The following is a 20,723-nucleotide window of genomic DNA, read 5'->3' on the forward strand; positions in this document are numbered from 1 at the left end:
AGTGAAAACCTCCTTATGCAAGGGCATTGAAGATGAAACGTGGCTGGGTCTTTCAGCATGACAATGATCCCAAACACACCGCCCGGGCAACGAAAGTGTGGCTTCGTAAGAAGCATTTCAAGGTCCTGGAGTGGCCTAGCCAGTCTCCAGATCTCAACCCCATAGAAAATCTTTGGAGGGAGTTGAAAGTCCGTGTTGCCCAGCGACAGCCCCAAAACATCACTGCTCTAGAGGAGATCTGCATGGAGGAATGGGCCAAAATACCAGCAACAGTGTGTGAAAACCTTGTGAAGACTTACAGAAAACATTTGACCTGTGTCATTGCCAACAAAGGGTATAAAACAAAGTATTGAGAAACTTTTGTTATTGACCAAATACTTATTTTCCACCATAATTTGCAAATAAATTCATAAAAAAGCCTACAATGTGATTTTCTGTCATAGTTGACGTGTACCTATGATGAAAATTACAGGCCTCTCTCATCTTTTTAAGTGGGAGAACTTGCACAATTGGTGGCTGACTAAATACTTTTTTTTCCCCACTGTATATTATATTGTTATAAATTCATGTGTTATATGTTTTTCTGTGGGATTAGTATAGCCTGGTCCCGGATCTGTCTTTGCTGTCATGCCAACTGCTAACAGATCTGGGACCAGGCTAGGTTAGCATGGAGGTGGTGTTTCTCTCTGTCTACCACACCAGGAAGGCTGTCTGTCTTGGCCCAGCAGACAGATCTGTACCTGGGAGGATTTCTAATCTCTCTGTATGCCAACTGTGTTCATACGTTAAAACGTTTAAACGAAATTGGGATCCTTAACATTAAGAAAAATCCCACAAAATGTAGATCGCGGTGCAGTTATCACAAAACATATTATTTTTGGTGTTATAGCCTAACTAGATGATAAGCTATAAAGGCCTGGGGAAAGTTGTGTAATTTAAATTATTCCATAGAGAAAGAGGCATGCAAGACAGATTACCAAGACATATGCACACCTGTCACGACTGTCTGTGAGATGCGGTAAACGAAGTCAGGCGCAGGACACAGAACTCTCAGATACGTACTTTTAATACGAAAAGGATCCAAAAGGACACAGAAAATAATTCCACGCAGGGAGGAAATAACCCGCTCACAAAATAGACAACCGTGAAGGGGAAAACAATCACACACAAAGTACAGATGAGAGACAGGGGTAATTATAAGGGAAACAATTAACATAATGACGAACAGGTGTAAACAATACAGACAAAACTAAACAAACACCGATAACATCGAACGGCAGTAGCTAGTACTCGGGGACGACGAACGCCGAAGCCTGCCCGAGCAAGGAGGAGGAGCAGCCTCGGCAGAATCCGTGACAGTACCACCCCCTTGACGCGCGGCTCCAGCCGTGTGCCGACCCGGCCTCGGGGACGGCAAGGAGGACGCGGAGCAGGGCGAGTTGGGTGACTCCGGTGGAACTCTGTCAACAGGGAGGGATCTAGGATGTCCCTCCTAGGGACCCAGCACCGTTCCTCCGGACCGTACCCCTCCCACTCCATGAGATACTGCAGACCCCCCTTCCGACGCCTCGAATCCACGATGGAATGGACTGAGTACGCCGGAGCCCCTTCGATGTCTAGTGGGGGCGGAGGGGCCTCTCGTACCTCATTCTCCTGGAGTGGACCAGCTACCACCGGCCTGAGGAGAGACACATGGAACGAGGGGTTAATGCGATAATTAACAGGCAGCTGTAACCTATAACATACCTCGTTCAATCTCCTCAGGACTTTAAATGGCCCCACAAACCGCCGGCCCAGCTTCCGGCAGGGCAGGTGAAGGGGCAGGTTTCTGGTCGAGAGCCAGACCCGATCTCCCGGTGCATAAACCGGACCCTCACTGCGGTGGCGATCGGCGATCGCCCTTTGCCTTCTGATGGCCCGCTGCAGATGGACATGCTCAGCGTTCCATGTCTCCTCCGAGCGCAGCGTTCCATGTCTCCTCCCAGAGCCTCAATCTGGCTCTGATGCCAGGGTGCCAGAACCGGCTGATAGCCCAACACACACTGGAATGGAGTGAGATTTATGGAGGAGTGGCGGAGTGAGTTTTGGGCTATCTCTGCCCAGGGAATATACCCCGACCACTCCTCCTGCCGGTCCTGGCAGTAGGACCTCAGAAACCTACCCACATCTTGGTTTACTCTCTCCACCTGCCCATTACTCTCAGGGTGAAAACCCGAGGTAAAGCTGATCGAGACCCCCAAACGTTCCATGAACGCCCTCCACACTCTAGAGGTGAACTGGGGACCCCGATCAGACACTATATCCTCAGGCACCCCGTAGTGCCGGAAAACGTGAGTAAACAGGGCTTCGGCCGTTTGTAGGGCTGTAGGAAGACCTGGCATAGGGATGAGACGGCAGGCCTTAGAAAACCGATCCATAACGACCAAGATCGTGGTATTCCCCTGGGAGGGGGGAAAGTCCGTGACAAAATCCACCGACAGGTGAGACCACGGCCGTTGTGGAACGGGGAGAGGTTGTAACTTCCCCCTGGGCAGGTGTCTAGGCGCCTTACACTGGGCGCACACCGAGCAGGAAGAAACGTAAACTCTCACGTCCTTAGCTAAGGTGGGCCACCAGTACTTCCCGCTAAGACAGTGCACCGTCCGACCAATACCAGGATGACCAGAGGAGGGTGACGTGTGAGCCCAATAAATCAGTCGGTCACGGACCTCGAGCGGCACGTACCTCCGTCCCTCTGGACACTCTGGGGGAGAAGGGTCTGTACGTAACGCCCGCTCGATTTCCGTGTCGACCTCCCACACCACCGGTGCCACGAGACAAGACTCCGGTAGTATGGGAGTGGGCTCAATGGACCTCTCCTCTGTGTCATATCGTCGGGACAGGGCGTCTGCCTTAACGTTCTGTGACCCGGGGATATACGTGATCTTAAAGACAAACCGGGCCAGAAACATGGCCCACCTAGCCTGACGAGGGTTCAGTCTCTTCGCTGCCCGGATGTACTCCAGGTTACGATGGTCAGTCAGAATGAGAAAAGGGTGGTTAGCCCCCTCAAGCCAATGTCTCCACACCTTCAGGGCCTGGACCACAGCTAGCAGCTCCCTGTCCCCCACGTCATAATTGCGCTCCGCCGGACTGAGCTTCTTAGAATAGAAAGCACAGGGGCGGAGTTTTGGAGGCGTGCCCGAGCGCTGAGACAGTATAGCACCGATCCCCGCCTCGGATGCATCCACCTCGACTTGGAACGCCAAAGAGGGATCCGGATGTGCCAGCACCGGAGCTGAGGTGAACAGGTCCTTCAAATGACTAAACGCCCTGTCCGCCTCAGCCGACCACTGCAAACGCACCGTGCCCCCCTTTAGCAGGGAGGTAATGGGAGCCGCTACCTGTCCAAAACCCCGGATAAACCTCTGGTAGTAATTGGCAAAACCCAAAAACCGCTGCACCTCCTTTACTGTAGTTGGAGTCTGCCAATTACGCACGGCTGAAACGCGGGTCAATCTCCATCTCCACCCCTGACGCAGACAACCGGTGTCCCAGGAAGGAGATGGACTCCTGGAAAAACAGACATTTCTCTGCCTTCACATACAGATCATGCTCCAACAGTCTACCCAGCACCCGACGTACCAGGGACACATGCTCGGTACGTGTAGCGGAGTATATCAGAATGTCATCAATATACACCACTACCCCCTGTCCATGCAAATCCCGGAAAATCTCATCTACAAATGATTGGAAGACTGAAGGAGCATTCATTAGACCGTATGGCATGACGAGGTACTCATAGTGACCCGAGGTGGTACTGAAGGCTGTTTTCCACTCATCTCCCTCCCGAATGCGCTCCAGGTTGTAAGCGCTCCTGAGATCCAATTTTGTGAAGAAGCGCGCCCCATGTAATGACTCCGTCATACTAGCAATCAGAGGGAGAGGATAGCTGCATTTAATAGTGATCTGATTGAGACCACGGTAATCAATACACGGGCGTAAACCCCCATCCTTCTTCTTCACAAAAAAGAAACTTGAGAAGTGGAAGGCCGTATGTATCCCTGTCTCAAGGATTCGGCGACGTATGTCTCCATAGCAGCCATCTCCTCCTGAGACAGAGGATACACATGGCTGCGAGGGAGCGCCGCGCCAACCTGGAGGTCTATCGCACAATCCCCCTATCGATGAGGTGGTAATTGAGTCACCTTCTTCTTACAGAAGGCGCTTGCCAAATCGGCATACTCAGGAGGAATGTGCATTGTCGGCATTTGGTTCGGACTCTCCACCGTCGTTGCCCCTACGGAAACACCTACACACCGCCCCACACACTGATCAGACCATCCCTTGAGAGCCCTCTGTTGCCATAACCAGGGAAGTCCCAACACCACTGGAAACGCAGGAGATTCAATTAAATACAACTGTATAGTCTCCTCATGACCCTTCTGCGTTTTCATCTTCAGTGGCGCTGTGACCTCCCTAATCAATCCCGACCCCAAAGGTCGGCTATCTAGGGCATGGATAGGGAAGGGCACATCGACTGTAATATAGGGATCCCTAATTTATATGACAAATGGCGATCGATAAAATTCCCAGCTGCGCCTGAATTGACTAGCGCCTTATGCTGGGAGTAAGAATAAACTTCTGGAAACATCACTTGGATACACATATGAACAGCAGAGAGCTCTGGGTGAGTTGGGACCTTACTCACCGGGAATGACTCATCAGTGCGCTGCCTGCTGCCTCGAATCCGAGGAGACCCTCCCCAGCACCGAACCGCTGTGTGTCCTCGGCGGCCACAGTTGGTGCAGGGGACAGCCTCCTTCCTGGCCTCCCTACTACCAGCACCCCGAGCTCCATAGGGCTCGGCTCGGAGGTGCTGGGGGGATGGAATGGACGGCCCCAGCGCTGGACGTCCGCGGGTAGCCAACAGGGTATCCAAGCGAATCGACATGTCCACCAGCTGATCGAAGCTTAGGTTGGTGTCCCTGCAGGCCAGCTCTCGACGAACGTCCTCCCTCAGGCTGCATCTGTAGTGGTCGATGAGGGCCCTCTCATTCCATCCCGAATTGGCAGCCAGAGTCCGGAAGTCCAGTGCGAATTCCCTGCGCGCTCCTCCTCCCCTGTCTGAGGTGGAATAGACGCTCACCCGCCGCCTTCCCCTCCGGGGATGATCGAACACTGCCCTGAAGCGGCGGGTGAACTCCGCATAGTTCACAGTAGCGGCGTCTATCCCTCCCCACTCGGCGTTGGCCCACTCCAGTGCCTTGCCGGACAGACAGGAGATGAGGGCGGACACGCTCTCGTATCCCGAGGGTGCCGGGTGAATGGTTGCCAGGTAAAGTTCCACCTGTAGCAGGAAACCCTGACACCCGGCTGCGGTGCCATCATAAGCCCTCGGGAGCGAGAGGCGAATCCCACTGGACTCCGGATGTGAGACGATAGGAGTAGCCGATGGTGGTGGTATCGTTGGAGGAGGTGTGGGCAAACCTCCTCTCTCCCATCGTCCCAAAGTGTTCATAACGTTATCCATAGCGGCACCAAGATTTTGAAGCATCGCTGCCTGTTGTAGGACGCGCTCCTCGAGTGATCCAGTCGGTGCCGTCGCTCCTGCTGACTCCATGGTAAGGTGTGTGATTCTGTCACGACTGTCTGTGAGATGCGGTAAACGAAGTCAGGCGCAGGACACAGAACTCTCAGATACGTACTTTTAATTCGAAAAGGATCCAAAAGGACACAGAAAATAACTCCACGCAGGGAGGAAATAACCCGCTCACAAAATAGACAACCGTGAAGGGGAAAACAATCACACACAAAGTACAGATGAGAGACAGGGGTAATTATAAGGGAAACAATTAACATAATGACGAACAGGTGTAAACAATACAGACAAAACTAAACAAACACCGATAACATCGAACGGCAGTAGCTAGTACTCCGGGGACGACGAACGCTGAAGCCTGCCCGAGCAAGGAGGAGGAGCAGCCTCGGCAGAATCCGTGACAACACCAAATATTTTTCTACCAACCCCCTCCTCTCTCTACCTTGCGCTGGCTTGCCCAGGGCGTCTTCATTACACCAGTTCTGTTGCAAAATGTTTCTTAAACGGAAGCAAACAGAATGAAACGGGAAGGGATCTACCTGTATTTGTCCAATAGAAACTATTTTTGCTACTGTTTGCACTAATGATTACACCCCTGCTCTTTCTCTTGGCTTATGATGTGAGTGTGTGTGCAGTCTTTCCTAGCCTATTCATTGATGATAGGCCATGCTTTACTGAAGTTGTGAGACATTGCAAGCCAAGAAATTGCGAGATACAGTATAACATTGCAAGATACAGCTTTTGATTGCTGATAGATATGCCTAGTGCACAGTTCTGACTGTCTGCCTGGTGGCCGACCTGCCTATACTGTGCCCCTCCCCTCTCTCTCTGTCCCTCGCTAGCTCACTATGAAAGATGCAATTGTTTGTGTTCTCGGAAGTACGGCAACTAATCAGCCTCATCCTTTCCAAAAATACTGATTCTTAGGCGTCCAAAAATACTGAATCTTGACACTGAGAAATGGGAGTTGACACCGGGAGCCGGCGTGCAAGGAGTAAATTATTTTGGAGTCGACTCTACACCACTACGTCATCATTGTTAACAGTTGGAAAAATGGCAGAAAAAGGCAAGCAACAGCAGCGAAGTCCTGTATGGCAATACTTTGAGAAGTTAAATGAAAAGGAAATGCAAACTTTGCGAGGTGAAATTGAGGTACAGTAATGGTAGTACTTGTGCAATGCTTAACCATCTGAAAGGGACTCACCGTGAGACCCAAACCGATGCTGGCAGCAGCGCAGCTGCATTGTGAATTTGTGTAGAATTTTAACAATTTTTTCTTATCGTTTTGACGGAAAACTGATTTTAAAAATTGTAGTTGAAACGTTAATAATTGTCCATTTGTCACAATCCTACCAGAGATTCTACAGTAGGCTGTAACTCTGCCAGGCGGGGCTTAGGAGTAGTAGCCTCTGTAATATGTCTGACTGAATAAGGTGTGGCTGCTGAGGTGTTGCTGGCTTGGCTTGGTGATGCTGTAAGCATCATTGCTCAGACAGCAGTAATACTAATATGGCTTAGTAGTAGTAGCTAGGGTTGAATAGCGGGAACCAGGTTGCCGAGATTTACCAAGATGTCCTGCCCAAACCGACTCTCTTTTCCCTGAATCAATAACTGAGAAACTGGTAAATTATAATACATTATTTTTATGAACAGGTTACGTGAAATGGAACTGTTAAGTTTCTAAGTCTGGCTTCTCTACGGCCTTCTCTCTGCTATCTGCATGATCAATCATCAACGCTCAGGGTGGGGACAGACAGCACATCTCAGTATGGAGTGCAGTTTACAATGCATGTATCATCTCATAACGGTAAATTTTTCTTGTGACAGGGATACATTTGCTGCAGCTGAGCCTATGCTATAGTAATATAAGGACTGAGTGTGTGTCTAATTTACACATATCCATCTGGCTTTCGGGGTCACCTTATTTTTTTATTGTAAAGATGACTTTTTTTAAAATTGCAGCTGCAAAGTTTTAAAACAGCCTATCACTCGAAAATTGTTGCTTTAAATCATTGCGCACGTGAGCACTCTCTCACTGTATTTTTCTCTCTCCATCAATTCCATTCAAATTTCATTAAAAATAGATAATCTTGCTCAAGATTCAACAAAAATATAAACTGAACAACATGTAAAGTGTTGTTCCCATGTTTCATCAGCTGAAATAAAATATTTCTAAAATGTTCCATATGCACAAAAAGCTTATTTATCTCAAATATTGTGCACACATGTGTTTACATCCCTGTTAGTGAGCATTTCTCCTTTGCCAAGATAATCCATCCATCTGACCTGTGTGGCATATCAAGAAGCTAATTAAACAACATGACCATTACACAGGTGCACCTTGTGCTGGGGACTATAAAAGGCCACTAAAATGTGCAGTTTTATCACACAACACAATGCCACAGATGTCTCAAGTTTTGAGGGAGTGTGCAATTGGCATGCTGCCTGCAGGAATGTCCACCATCTCTGTTGCCAGATAATCTTATGTTGATTTCTTTACCATAAGTCGTTTTAGAGAATTTGGCAGTACGTTCAACCGGCCTCACAACCACAGACCATGTGTAACCACGCCAGCCCAGGACCTCCACATCTGGCTTCTTCACCTGTGAGATCATCTGAGACCAGCCACCCGGACAGCTGATGAAACTGAGGGTTTACACAACCAAAGAATTTCTGCACAAATTGTCAGAAACATGAGGCAAATGGTGGCCACACCAGATACTGACTGGTTTTCTGATCCACGCCCCTACTTTCTTTTTGAAGTATCTGTGACTAACAGATGCATATCTGTATTCCCAGTCATGTGAAATCCATAGATTAGGGCCTAATGAATTTATTTCAAGAGTGATTTCTTAATGTGAACTGTATTTCAGTAAAATCATTGAAATTGTTGTATGTTGCGTTTATATTTTGTTCAGTATATATACACTACCGGTCAAACGTTTTAGAACACCTACTCATTCAAGGGTTTTTCTATATTTTTACTATTTTCTACATTGTAGAATGAACTAACACATATGGAATAATGTAGTAACCAAAGAAGTGTTAAACAATTCGAAATACATTTTATATTTTGAGATTTTTTCAAATAGCCACCCTTTGCCTTGATGACAGCTTTGAAAACCTTTGGCATTCTCTCAACCAGCTTCACCTGGAATGCTTTTCCAACAGTCTTGAAGGAGTTCCCACATATGCTGAGCACTTATTGGCTGCTTTTCCTTCACTCTGCGGTCTGACTCATCCCAAACCATCTCAATTTGGTTGAGGTCGGGGGATTGTGGATGCCAGGTCATCTGATGCAGCACTCCATCACTCTCCTTCTTGGTAAAATAGCTCTTACACAGCCTGGAGGTGTGTTAGGTCATTGTCCTGTTGAAAAACAAATTATAGTCCCACTAAGCCCAAACCAGATGGGATGGCATATCGCTGCAGAATGCTGTGGTAGCCATGCTGGTTAATTGTGCCTTAAAATCTAAATAAATCACAGACAATCACCAGCAAAGCACCCCCACACCATAACACCTCCACCTCCATGCTTTACGTTGGGAAATACACATGCGGAGATCATCCGTTCACCCACACCGCGTCTCACAAAGACACGGTGGTTGGAACCAAAAATCTCCAATTTGGACTGCACCCCAAAGGACACATTTCCACCGGTCTAATGTACATTGCTCGTGTTTCTTGGCCCAAGCAAGTCTCTTCTTCTTATTGGTGTCCTTTAGTAGTGGTTTCTTTGCAGCAATTCGACCATGAAGGCCTGATTCACACAGTCTCTTCTGAACAGTTGATGTTGAGATGTGTCTTTTACTTAAACTCTGAAGCATTTATTTGGGCTGCAATTTCTGAGGCTGGTGAATCTAATGAACTTATCCTCTGCAGCAAAGGTAACTCTGGGTCTGCCATTCCTGTGGCGGTCCTCATGAGAGCCAGTTTCATCATAGCGCTTGATGGTTTTTGCTACTGCACTTGAAGAAACTTTCAAAGTTCTTGAAATGTTCGGTATTGACTGACCTTCATGTCTTAAAGTAATGATGGACTGTCATTTCTCTTTGCTTATTTGAGCTGTTCTTGCCATAATATGGACTTGGTCTTTTACCAAATAGGGCTATCTTCTGTATATCCCCCTACCTTCTCACAACACAACTGATTGGCTCAAATGCATTAACAAGGAATGAAATTCCACAAATTAACTTTTAAAAAAGCACACCTGTTAATTGAAATATATTCCAGGTGACTACCTCATGAAGCTGGTTGAGAGAATGCCAAGAGTGTACAAAGCTGTCATCAAAGCAAAGGGTGGCTATTTGAAGAATCTCAAATATAAAATATATTTTCATTTGTTTAACACTTTTTTGGTTACTACATGATTCCATATGTGCTATTTCATAGTTTTGATGTGTTCACTATTATTCTACAATGTAGAAAATAGTAAAAATAAAGAAAAACCCTTGAATGAGTAGGTGTTCTACAACTTTTGACCGGTAGTGTATATTTATTTTATATACAGTGAGGGAAAAAAGTATTTGATCCCCTGCTGATTTTCTACGTTTGCCCACTGACAAAGAAATGATCAGTCTATGATTTTAATGGTAGGTTTATTTGAACAGTGAGAGACAGAATAACAACAAAAAAATCCAGAAAAACGCATGTCAAAAATGTTATAAATTGATTTGCATTTTAATGAGGGAAATAAGTATTTGACCCCCTCTCAATCAGAAATATTTCTGGCTCCCAGGTGTCTTTTATACAGGTAACGAGCTGAGATTAGGAGCACACTCTTAAGGGGAGTACTTGGAGGTACGAGATTTGACTTCAGAAGAGTTACAGAGTGTGTTGAGTGGTAGTGTCCCGTCCTCTCAGGCCATTGGGTTAAAGTGCAATGGATCTATACTATAGTTCAGTTGGGGACAGTAAAGGAACATATTGGATGCCAACCGCCGTTAAACCTCACAGAAGAAGAAGAAGAAGAAGAAGAAGAAGAAGAAGAAGAAGAAGAAGAAGAAGAAGAAGAAGAAGAAGAAGACGACTAGGCCTGTAGAAAATGCCTAGTTGTATGCCTCTTGAGTAAATCTGAGCTGAAAAAACATTTCAGGCTATTCTATTAAAACAACTAGAGCCTATGCGCACTTTGTACTTAAAATTAAGATCTTAATTGGTGCATTTCAAACTGTCCTTTTGAGATGCGTAGCCGGGAACTAGTTCTGTCCGATGGCGAGTAGTGGGGTCGATAAACCAGGAGGATTCTCCATCATCGTTACATTTCCAGTTTGGGAACATTTTGGCTTCCCAGTAGATTAGTGTACAATTGCAATAGACAAAGAGAGTATGAAACCGTACTGCCGCAACCACAATGATTTATATCTTCCTAGAGCTCAGTTGGTAGAGCATGGCGCTTGCAACGCCAGGGTTGTGGGTTCGATTCCCACGGGGGGCCAGTATAAAAAAATAAAAAAATTAAAACATGTACAGTGACGGAAAAAAGTATTTGATCCCCTGCTGATTTTGTACGTTTTCCCACTGACAAATAAATGATCAGTCTATAATTTTAATGGTAGGTTTATTTGAACAGTGAGAGACAGAAGAACAACAACAAAAATGTTATAAATTGATTTGCTTTTTAATGAGGAAAATAAGTATTTGACTCCCTCTCAATCAGAAAGATTTCTGGCTCCCAGGTGTCTTTTATACAGGTAACGAGCTGAGATTAGGAGCACACTCTTAAAGGGAGTGTTCCTAATCTCAGCTTGTTACCTGTATAAAAGACACCTGTCCACAGAAGCAATCAATCAATCAGATTCCAAACTCTCCACCATGGCCAAGACCAAAGAGCTCTCCAAGGATGTCAGGGACAAGATTGTAGACCTACACAAGGCTGGAATGGGCTACAAGACCATCGCCAAGCAGCTTGGTGAGAAGGTGACAACAGTTGAGTGCGATTATTCGCAAATGGAAGAAACACAAAATAACTGTCAATCTCCCTCGGCCTGGGGCTCCATGCAAGATCTCACCTTGTGGAGTTGCAATGATCATGAGAACGGTGAGGAATCAGCCCAGAACTACACAGGAGGATCTTGTCAATGATCTCAAGGCAGCTGGGACCATAGTCACCAAGAAAACAATTGGTAACACACTATGCCGTGAAGGACTGAAATCCTGCAGCACCCGCAAGGTCCCCCTGCTCAAGAAAGCACATATACAGGCCCGTCTGAAGTTTGCCAATGAACATATGAATGATTCAGAGGAGAACTGGGTGAAAGTGTTGTGGTCAGATGAGACCAAAATGGAGCTCTTTGGCATCAACTCACCTCGCTGTGTTTGGAGGAGGAGGAATGCTGCCTATGACCCCAAGAACACCATCCCCACCGTCAAACATGGAGGTGGAAACATTATGCTTTTGGGGTGTTTTTCTGCTAAGGGGACAGGACAACTTCACAGTATCAAAGGGACGATGGACGGGGCCATGTACCCTCAAATCTTGTGTGAGAACCTCCTTCCCTCAGCCAGGGCATTGAAAATGGGTCGTGGATGGGTATTCCAGCATGACAATGACCCAAAACACACGGCCAAGGCAACAAAGGAATGGCTCAAGAAGAAGCACATTAAGGTCCTGGAGTGGCCTAGCCAGTCTCCATACCTTAATCCCATAGAAAATCTGTGGAGGGAGCTGATGGTTCGAGTTGCCAAACGTCAGCCTCAAAACCTTAATGACTTGGAGAAGATCTGCAAAGAGGAGTGGGACAAAATCCCTCCTGAGATGTGTGCAAACCTGGTGGCCAACTACAAGAAACGTCTGACCTCTGTGATTGCCAACAAGGGTCTTGCCATCAGGTACTAAGTCATGTTTTGCAGAGGGGTCAAATACTTATTTCCCTCATTAAAATGTAAATCAATTTATAACATTTTTGACATGCGCTTTTCTGGATTTTTTTGTTGTTATTCTGTCTCACTATTCAAATAAACCTACCATTAAAATTATAGACTGATCATGTTTTTGTTAGTGGGCAAACGTACAAAATCAGCAGGGGATCAAATACTTTTTTCCCTCACTGTGTATACAGTGCCTTCAGAAAATATTTATACCCCTTGACTTATTCCACATTTTGTTGTGTTAATTCAAAATGGATTTAAAAAAATAATCATTCTCACCCACCTACACATAATACCCCATAATGACGAAGACAGGAATAGCTTGCTGGACATTTATTTAATTTTTTAACTAATAAACTATTCAAAGAGGGATGCAAGCTCTTGTTTGCAGAATGTTAAATCCAGCAGCCAATAGAACTCACGGGGAGTTTGAAAGAAGAGAGAATGTGCAATGTTGGTAGGCTATAGCAGTAATTTATTCAGACCCATAACCAGTCAATCTTATTCTAGTCCTATATTATTCAAGCATGCCATTACAATGATGAAGATAAGGACAACAAAACATATTTATTTTAGCTGTTGAAAGCGAGGAAGGAATGAAGCAACAATAGAGAGAAAAAGAGGAGGTAATACGCATGTCACCGCATGTGGCAGGGGCTACAGTCCATTACAGATTACAATGGAAGATCCAGCCATGATCTGCTCAACAACCAGACAAACTCAATGCATTTTATGCAAGCTTCAACAAAAACAACACATAGCCGTGCATGAGGGCCCCCTATGATCCAGGGTACTGGAGGATCTTGCTCTCTGAGACCGACGTGAGTAAGGTTTTTAATCAGGTCAAGACTCGGAAGGCCGCGGGGCCGGACGATATTCCAAGGCGCATTCTCAGAGCATACGCAGAACAGCTGGCATGCATATTCATGGTTATTTTTAACCTCTCCTTGTCCCAGTCTGTAATCCCCACATGTCTCAAGCTGACTAACAGCATTCCTGTTACCAAGAACTCTTAAGCTACCTGCCACAATGACTCCCGCCCTGTAGCACTCACATCTGTTATCATGAGATGCTTTGAAATGCTGGTTATGGCACAGATGAACTCGACGGGGCTGCAGTGGAGCGGGTCGAGAGCTTCAAGTTCGCTCGGTTTCTTGACTAGCTGCATCACTGCTTTGTATGGCAACTGCACCACCCTCAATCGCATGGCGCTACATAGGGTGGTGTGGACAGCCCAGTACATCCCTGGGGCCGAGCTCCCTGCCATCCAGGACCAATCAGGCGGTGTGAAAAGAAGGCCTGGAAAATTGTTAAAGACTCCAGCCACCCAAGCCATATATTGATCTCTCTGCTTCCGCACGGCAAGTGGTCCCGGAGAAACAAGTCTGAGACCAACAGGTTCCTGAACAGCTTCTATCCCCAAGCCATAAGACTGCTAAATAGCTACACGGCTACACAGACTATTTTATTTTTAATTTTTGCACTGACTCTATGAGCACTCTACTAGGGCTTTCCACAACAACAAAAAGATATTGGTCGACCGAAAGTTGTCTGTGTATTTTTCCATATATAGACACACCCTATGTGTTTTAATAAAATCAACTATATGCGTTGAGCTTGTCTGACGCATTAAGCATTCTGTTTGATGAAATAACACACAAATGACTCAAGATAACCAGAAGAAAACCTGACCCCACCATTCTCCTCTCGCTCCTGCTGACTTTCGCAGATTCTACAGTTACTCTACTGAAGATGCCGGGAATAGGCTACACGAGGAGTCGGCAAACTTTCTCATGTGGATTGCCAATTTATCTTACCATTTCTACAAATCTGCGAGCCAGTTATGGTTTTCATATGCACATTTTCGTGGAACAGTTTAATTTAATTTATTAATAATGTCTTCGGATCTCAAAATCATTGTCATGTGGTTAATACAAATTCTATCCAAATCTAAATTAAAATGATACAAACCTAAAATGTAACTGTCTGCAACGAACTTGAAACATTGTATCAACTATTAACTTGGGTCTGGCCTGAAGCTCATGCTAGCAAACTTGCAACATTGCATATTGAAAATATTCTGGGCCCTCAGAGTTTCCCGTGCCATGCCAGTGAGCTCGGAACAGACACAGCTGTAGGCTATTTGCACAAGGAATAAGAAGTAATCAAGTAGGCCTATTTTATGACGTTTCCACTGGATCAGAGCATGACATTCTTCCCTTTCACGCTCAGTGGTTATCGAAAGGGAGAAAGCTGGAAAGATTTTTCAACTACATTGAGGAACTATTGTCATTCTCAATGGATGTAAAAACAGACTTTGTTTGCTTGCTGTTTGAGGTGAAGAAAAAATTACTTTGAAAAGTTCCACAGCTCATTAGTGGTGGTGCGTTAAGCCAATCAGAAATACTATCAGATCCCCAAATGGGCACATTTATACTGAACAAAAATAGAAACCCAACATGCAATAATTTCAAAGATTTTACATAGTTACAGTTACAGAAATGCATTAATTAGACCCTATTCTATGGATTTCACATGACTGGACAGGGGTGCAGCAATCGTTGGGCCTTTGAGGGCATAGGCCCATCAACTGGGGAGCCAGGCCCACCCACTGGGCAGCCAGGCCCACCCACTGGGGAGCCAGGCCCACCCACTGGGGAGCCAGGCCCACCCACTGGGGAGCCAGGCCCAGCCACTGGGCAGCCAGGCCCATCCACTGGGGAGCCAGGCCCACCCACTGGGCAGCCAGGCCCACCCACTGGGGAACCAGGCCTAGCCAATCAAAATTTGTTTTTCCCCACAAAAGGGCTTCATTACAGACAGAAATACTCCTCAACACCCAACCCCCTTCAGACGGTGCCGCAGGTGAGGAAGCCAGATGTGGAGGTCCTGGGCTGGCATGGTTACACGTGGTCTACAGTTGTGAGGTCGGTTGGAAGTACTTCCAGATTCTCTAAAACGACATTGGAGGCAGCTTATGGTAGAGAAATTAACGTTCAATTAGCTCTGGTGAATGTCCCTGCAGTCAGTATGCCAATTGCAAGCTCCCTCAAAACTTAAGATATTTGTGGCACTGTGTTGTGTGACAAAACTACACATTTTAAAGTGGTCTTTTATTGTCCCCAGCAAAATGTGCACCTGTGTAATGATCATGCTGTTTAATCAGCTTCTTGATATGCCACACCTGTCAGGTGGATGGATTATCTTGGCAAATGAGAAATGGTCACAAACAGGGATGTAAACAAATTTGTGCACAACATTTGAGAGAAATAAGCTTTTTGTGTGTTGAAAAATGCTCATGAAACATGGGACCAACACTTTACATGTTGCGTTTATAATTTTGTTCAGTGTATATGCCTACATTTGCATTTAGGCCAGGTAGCCTATAGGCCTACTTCTATGCGTAATCAGGTGCGCGTCCTTACTCATCATTGATAGGAGCACTCCAAACAAAAGACAATGACTAAATTGACAAAACTCGTAAATGGAATGAAATAAACCAAAACTTGTTTCTCACAATGAGAACGGTAAAAGACTGGAATAATAATATATTGAATGCATTAACAGAAATTACCGTAACCAAACAAACATTGTAGATTAGAAATGAATGGTAAAGTTGACTATTGGTGATATATGTAATGGGGAATTGATAGACACTAACAATCAAACGCAAACAATTCACACAATGAAGTTATGAAACAATGAATGTGCACAAATTGGCAGGAGGGAGCGCATTCTGGACTGAGATGTGAATTGTGCATCTTAGCCACACTCCCCTTCTTCTTGGACTGTGCCATCCCTGCGGCTCCGCAATGGATTAGTTCACTGAGATGGGCGCAAATAAGACAGGTGTCTCGTGTGCCATAAAAAATATATATATATTTGCTACTGCTCCAACAGCCTATTGACCAAACAATCGGCCAGTCGACTAATTGGGGTTAGCCCTACACTCTACACACTCACACACACTCACACTGACACCAACACACACGCACTTAATTTTCTCACACACACATAACACACATTCATACTGACTCTACACACACGCACACACACTCACATACAATCATAATATACGCGGCTGCTACTCTGTTTATCATGCATCCTGATGCCTAGTCACCTTACCTCTATACATATCTACCCCTACCACTCCAGTATCCCTGCACATTGTAAATATGCTATTGGCACTGACCTTGGAACTGACCCTGTATACAGTTTAGCTTACTTTCTCGTGTTCTTATTTCAATTTCTCGTGCGTTTCTGTTCTACTTTACTTTATTATAATTTTTTGTATAGTACTACTGATATTGATTACTGCATTGTCGCACAACATTAGGGGAAATATTATGAACGATACGAATGAAAATGTATGCACTCACTAACTGTAAGTCGCTCTGGATAAGAGCGTCTGCTAAATGACTAAAATGTCAAATGTATGTGTCAGCCTACTAATTATAAAAATGAAAATACAATTGGCTAGCCTATAATTATAACTTTGTAGGCATATCCTGCACCAGCATCGCTTGTTCTCTACCAGCGTCATGTTTTGAAGAAGGTGCGTAATTCCAGTCATAATACAGTAGAGCCTGACCGATATGTTTCTTTGGGTCTGATGCTGATGCTGACAAAACTTACCGATTCCGATATATCTGCTGATATACTGTTTTACAGCAGGGAAATGAAAAAGTACACATTTTCCACGCTGAATTCTCATAAATTGCAATCCAAAAGAGCAATTGTCCAATAACTATGCTTCAAACGTTGATTTCATACATTGTGATAATAATGGCACATCATGACAATGGCCACAAATGTTCTGAAAAGCAAGAGATTCCCTTTTTTCATCCTATTTATTGAATATCGGTTATCGGTGGAGTTATCGGCCGATACCGATTTAGCGTTAAAAGGCCAATATCGGCCAATATATCTGTCGGGCTCCATAATACAGTATAATGCAATACAGTACATTAATACAGTCCACACTAAAAAAGATTAGCCTACTGGAGCTTGATTAATTTATTTACCCAAGAGAGCATTGCTACATTGTAAAACCATGAAACGTGACACGTTTATAACCTAAACATTAGTGTTTTAAACTTAAACATCAGGCATTTACATTTGCCAATAAGTGTTCTCATCTTAAACACTGGCATTTAGAATGCAAGATTGAACATGGTAGTCAGCTTTTTCTAGTCAGTTTCCAACCAGGAGAACATCTATATCTCCTTAATGTTCAGATTTTAAACACTAGTGTTTATTTTCCCATCGTCCTGTTTAGAATGCATTTTAGTAATTGATGTGGCGTTCCATGCCTTTTATTCAGATCAGTGTTAGGAATGTCTGTGACCTTACCTACATTTCAGCACAATTGAACAAGACATTTGATTCAAGAAATCGTTTCAGAAGATTGGTGTCAAGTTCAAACAGAGTGAGCCGTACACCAGTTCGAGTTCTGGAGGTGAAATGGAAGGGGTAGAAGGTGTTGTGAGGAACTCGGAGCCCGAGCCTTGCATTGATGGACACGGTTAGGATAAAGATACATTTGTTCCAGTGGGAAGGAGATTTTTGAAGAGGGTGGAACCAGGCCTTTTGGCTGATCCATGGGTTTCAGGTTGGGTGAAGGTAACCCGAAGTGGACTTGTGATGTTTGTTTGTATTGCTTTAGATCAGAGGGCGCAGGTGCTCCGTGCGATGCAACTTAGGGAAAGCCCTGTATCTTGCTTTGATCTAGGTACAGGGGCACCATTAAGGGAGTGATTTCTGGGGTAGTGTGGAGGTGGAGCAATTTAAGTTGAAGATTCCTGGTGTTTGTGATGCCCGCCATTCGTTGCGACGCAAATCCGGTGGGGAGCGTGGTGAAACAGAGGTGACACAGTCTGTTCTTTTGAGCTTTAATTCCCTATATCCGACTCCTATGGTCATATTTGGGTCACACTTTATTTGGATAGTCCGGCTCTTCCATCTGTAGATGCTCTAAAGATGGTCATACTATCAACCAACTATCCGTTGATAAACAACTGCTTGCTAAGGTTAGGGTTAGGTTAAGGTTTAGAATAAGGGTTAGGGTAAAGGTTAAGGTTGAAATGTCACTGCTAGTCTCTAGATAGTCTGTAGAGCATCTTCAGATAGACTATCCAAATAGAATGTTACCCATAGTTTATTATAATACAGGACAAACAGATCTAGTACCAGGCTAGATTTACCGTTATTTCTAAATGAAATGTTCCTGTATAGTAACAGTGAGATCAGTTAACAAGGTGAGGGAGTGTCTCTCAGACAGCCAGGCTGGCAGCTTAAAGAAGGGCTTCTCATGGCTCTCCTGAAGGCTTGTTAGATTGATGTGTGCAGTGAAGAGGTCAAAACATTGATCTGTCTCTACCACCAGATATCTCCAGTGAAGGACATAAGGCTATAGTTAAAGCATCATCACCTATTTTCGCATTCTGTCCCTTTGTCCTCTAGTTCAGAGTTCTTTGTGTAGATCTTGTGGGTAAAGCAAACTGTTTTATTTTGCTCCAGAACAAAGGATTAAAATAATGATCAGCCTGTGTTTGATTTAATTTCACTGACTGACATTTTATACAATATGGGACAGGGCTAGTGATCATACATTTATACAGTCTTTTGATTTTATTTACACCCGTGTTATTGACAGTGGTTGAATCAGTGAGTGTTTTTATCAACATTCCTTCTATTGACAATGGATCTAATACTTTACTGAGAGACTGATGGAATGTGAGTGGTGAGTGCCCCCCTCTCTCTCTCTCTCTCTCTCTCTCTCTCTCTCTCTCTCTCTCTCTCTCTCTCTCTCTCTATTTTTCAATTCACATTTTTTTCAATTTAAGGGCTTTATTGGCATGGGAAACGTATGTTAACATTGCCAAAGCAAGTGAAGTAGATAGTAAGCAAAAGTGAAATAAACAATAAATATTAACAGTAAACATTACACTCAGAAGTTCCAAAAGAATAAAGACATTTCATATGTCATATTATGTATATATACAGTGTTGTAACAATGTGCAAATAGTTAAAGTACAAATGGGAAAATAAATAAACATAAATATGGGTTGTATTTACAATGGTGTTTGTTCTTCACTGGTTGCCCTTTTCATGTGGCAACAGGTCACAAATATTGCAGCTGTGATGGCACACTGTGGTTTTTCACCCAGTACATAAGGGAGTTTATCAGAATTTTGTCCTGTAGTTCATTCAATGTAATTGGAGAATCCAGTGGGTTCTGGTAGTCTTTAATAGTTGATTCTAAGATTTGTATTTGATAATGTATATATTTTTTGCTGTTTGTTCTCTGTTATAGGGCCAAAAAGATTGGAGAAGTGGTTTACCCATACATCTCCATTTTGGATAGATAGCTCTTCGTGTTGTAGTTTGTTTAGTGTTTTCCAATTTTCCCAGAAGTGGTTAGTCTATGGATTCTTCAATTACATTGAGCTGATTTCTGACCTGCTGTTCCTTCTTTTTCCGTAGTGTATTTCTGTATTGTTTTAGTGATTCACCATAGTGAAGGCGTAGGCTCAGGTTTTCTGGGTTTTTGGTTGGATAGGTTTCTCAATTTCTTTCTTAGGTTTTTGCATTCTTCATCAAAACATTTATCACTGTTGTTACTTTTCTTTGGTTTTCTGATAGGGGTGTCAGTGGGCTGACTGTGAACGCTCTGAGAGACTCTGGGTTGAGGTCAGTGATAAAGTAGTCTACAGTACTACTGCCAAGAGATGAGCTATAGGTGTACCTACCATAGGAGTCCCCTCGAAGCCTACCATTGACTATGTACATACCCAGTGTGCGACAGAGCTGCAGGAGTCGTGACCCGTTTTTGTTGGTTATGTTGTCGTAGTTGTGCCTAGGGGGTCTCTCTCTCTCTCTCTCTCTCTCTCTCTCTCTCTCTCTCTCTCTCTCTCTCTCTCTCTCTCTCTCTCTCTCTCTCAAGGCTACTGACAGACATGCATGCTGGTGGAGTGTGTGTGTGATGTGTCTTCATCACATGGTAATAGAGCCGAGGGTGAGGAGTGAGGACAGTGTAGATAAGTGTTTGTCTGCTCAAGGCAGCCTCCACCCCCTAATTCACCTGCTTGTCTGAGTGCTACATTAACACATAGCTATCTCTCCTGTTAAGATATGCTTCTACAGCCTATTCAGGCAGAGCCCTGACTGTCTGACTCTCCCCTGTGATTGCTTGTCCATTTACATCCATTTAAAGGGCCTGGAGGAGTGATGCTGGTCTCTATCTGAGGAACTGAGGTGTAATAGGTAGCAA

At 44.6% G+C, this 20,723-nt stretch overlaps 1 protein-coding gene across 3 annotated transcripts in view; it reads left to right on the forward strand.

The window, feature by feature from the left end:
• The window catches only part of LOC121555056 (ubiquitin-conjugating enzyme E2 E3-like), a 79,913-nt gene that overhangs the window by 47,127 nt on the left and 12,063 nt on the right, over positions 1 to 20,723 (forward strand). The window lies entirely within an intron of this gene.

Source organism: Coregonus clupeaformis, chromosome 40, assembly GCF_020615455.1.
Source record: "Coregonus clupeaformis isolate EN_2021a chromosome 40, ASM2061545v1, whole genome shotgun sequence".
Classification (NCBI taxonomy): Eukaryota; Metazoa; Chordata; class Actinopteri; order Salmoniformes; family Salmonidae; genus Coregonus; species Coregonus clupeaformis.